The following is a 3,692-nucleotide window of genomic DNA, read 5'->3' as shown; positions in this document are numbered from 1 at the left end:
AATTAATGTTTCTTATTGAATTTTTTGTAATTTCTCGTAAAAATGCAAATATGCGTAGTACTGATTATTAGGATTATGAAACAATTTGCAAAGTTTTCCTTAGCTGCTAAAATTCAAAAAAGTTGAACATCAATTTCATTCCATCGAGTCCGTCAATTTATTTTATAGACTTGGTAATTGATGTCATTTCGTCTAATTCCAAAGCATGTTCGCGTCTCACAAATATCACGTTCGTATCTCACAAACATGTTTGTGGTTTATAAATTGATGTTCGTATCTCACAAACATGTTTGTGGTTTATAAATTGATGTTCGTATCTCACAAACATGTTTGTGGTTTATAAATTGATGTTCGTATCTCACAAACATGTTTGTGGTTTATAAATTGATGTTTGTGTGGTGTACAAGTGGACTTGAAGTAGAAACTTTAAAAATTTTATGTTGTCCAAAGTAGTGAAGTCTTCTAAAAATTTTTAAAAACAAAGGAAATATTATTGATTAGTACATGCACACGCACGCGTATGTTATGCACGAGAACATTGAAAACATCAAAAACAAAGTTATTATCTTCTAAAAGAAGTTATTTATACATTGTTACATCATGCAAAACACAAAAAAAACTAAAAAAAATAAAAAAAATAACCAGGAAAGAAAAAGAAAAAATCATTAGTATGGATGATATAGTCTTTGTATATTTTGTTTTGACTTGGGAAGCAAGGAATGAATTGATGTGCCAATGAATGTTTACATGTGGAGCTTATTGCGGGTGGAGGTACAAATGAGTCACTAATTAATAATTATTCGTCGGCTGGTCATGTACCATCGTGACCAACATCATCGTCGTTATCATCATCGTCATCATCATCGTTATCATCATCGTCCTTTTCATCATCGTCATCATCATCGTTATCATCATCTTCGTCGTCGTCGTCGTCATCATAAGCAGATGCAGAACTATCATCATTATCATCATTATCACCACAATCCCCATCATCATCATCATCATCATCATCATCATCATCATCATCATCATCATCATCATCATCATCATATTTTTTTCATTATTATCGTCACATCATCACCGTCACTATCGTCGCGATCATCACCAGCTTCATCACGTGATTATCTTGGTTACGTCATAATATTTTGCATCGTCGTTTTATTTTATATGATGAAGATTCCTTCCATGTTATTTCCGCTAACGTTCATGTTCATTACCATGACGTCATCGCGCCTCTGTGAACCACGCTGCTTCTCAATGCGTTTTTATTGGGCCTTTTGGATCTTAAACTTAACAGGGGAAAACAAAGAATGAATGACCGGTGGATGGATGGACAAAAACATGGATGGAAATATTTATGAATAAATGAGTAAATGAATAAATTGGTGGATGGATGAATAGATGGATGAATGAATGGGTGGATGAATGGATGAATAGATGGATGGATGAATAAATGAATGGATGAATAGTTGGATGAATGAAACATGAATGAAAGGATGGACGACCGGATGGACGAACGTATAGATGGATGGGTTGAATATAAAGTCGTAAATAGACAAGAAAAACAAGTGGACGATTTTTGTTTTATTGCCGGCAATAATAGTTTTTTTAATTCAAGAAGATGGGCAGCAAATTTGAATAAAAAAATAAAGTTGAATTCAGTGAAGGTTCCAAATGCTTCCAAATAATTTTAATAAAATAATAAGCGTAACATTAGAAATATCAAAATTTCTTGATTGAGTATATGGTACATTATAGCACCGTGTATGCAGGTTAACGTGCAATTGAAACAACAACAACAAAGAACTTTTTTGATGATAATAAAAATACTGTCCGTCTAAGGTTGCTAACATTGCTGCTTCGCATAGATCATTATTTCAAACTCATTGAAAAACCACAGACAAATAAAACAAAAAGAAGGAATATTTTTCTCACAATTGATTTGACTGTTTTTCTGACATGTTTTGTGTGACTGAATTAATGATTGTGCTCAAATTGACACTTGTTTTCTGTCATGCTGTTAATGTTGATGTTGTTGTTGTTGATGATGTTGTTGTTGTTGATGAAGTTGCTTGTTGTTGGCTAATGTTATTGTTGTTTATGTCATTTGTGTCAGTGGCATAATTTAATATAGTTAATTTTATCATACTGACATGGTGCATGCAACAGACAGACGCGTATAGAAAATACCTATTTATACTTTTACTTATTTACATCACGTGACATGCATTATGACGTCACATATGTTGTTGTCGTGGTCAGCCTCACTCGCACGTTAATGTACCACGTGACATCTCGCCCATCCATCAATCTCTCAAAAATATTTTTTAATATCAACTCTTTTGCGCGCGTATGTCATTTGGCGCGCAAATAAATAAACGGGTGCACACGCACGCACGCACTTACTACGTGCTAACCATTATGTATATATATATATATATATATATATATATATATATATATATATATATGTGTGTGTGTGTGTGTGTGTGTGTGTGTGTGTGTGTGTGTGTATGTGAATGTGTGTGTGTGCGTGCATGTGTGTGTTGCATATTATTTTTTATATATTTTGTTTCATATATTTTTTTATGTTTACGTGTGAGGGACCGACGACGATGTTGAAACTCATGAATTTTTGATTGCGTCCGATCGCTCGCTTAAATTTTCATATTTTCAAATATCATCATTGACAGGAACGTGCGTGAGTGTTCCAGCTGGAAGGGACAGCAGGATGGACGGAGGATGTAAGAACGACGGAGGGATGGAGGGATGGTCGGAGAATGACCATAGGATGGATGGACGATATAAGAACGACAGAAGGATGAATGGAATGTGTGAGAACGACGGAAGGATGGATGACGGTGTGAAGATCGTAAAAATAACAGCCACCTAGCATTTAGCATCTACGCTGTTTTTAATTATTCACCAAACCATTCTTTCATTTATCTTTTTATATGAGAAATTTTTCTGTTGCGTTTCATGGCAGGCTTGGCTTGTATTTTTGGTGGGCTATTTATATGTTCTCTTTATTTTTATTCTTCACTTCTTCCAGATTGTTTTGTTTGGGTTGAAAAATGGAAGAAGATTAAAATGATTTTATTAAAAAGGGTTAAAAAATTTTCATTAAAAGATAAAAAAATAAATTAATTCAAATGATAGTAACTATTTGATTGTTCTTATATACTCTGTAGACAACTTGTTTAATATTGTCACGAAGCTATTGGTGAAACCATAGAAGAAGAATTTATTAAAGAAGAAGAATTCATTCCAGACGCATTGGACTGGAAACAACGTTTAAAAAACTTCCTGACACCGACAGCGATTGGGAAATTTTACTTCGAAAATATTTTTTTTCACTAAATTTGAGTATTCTGGCATTTATCATTTTAACAATTTTGTAACAACAATAAGCATTGGTGATCAGTTTTGAATATGAATATTGATGTATTGTGCAAGTAAGTCATCATCGTCGTCATCGTCATCATCATCATCATCATCACCAGCCACAGTATTAACACTTGTATCATCATCATCACCATTGTCGTCGTTGTCCTCATCATCATCACCATCATCACCAGCCACAGTAATAACACTTGTATCATCATCATCATCCCCGTCGTCATCATCATCACTGTCATAATCATCCTGATCATTATCATCCACATCACCATCGTCATCACTACCACCAACAT

Source organism: Helobdella robusta (genome assembly GCF_000326865.2).
Source record: "Helobdella robusta unplaced genomic scaffold HELROscaffold_54, whole genome shotgun sequence".
NCBI lineage: Eukaryota > Metazoa > Annelida > Clitellata > Rhynchobdellida > Glossiphoniidae > Helobdella > Helobdella robusta.
This window is presented reverse-complemented; position numbering follows the sequence as displayed.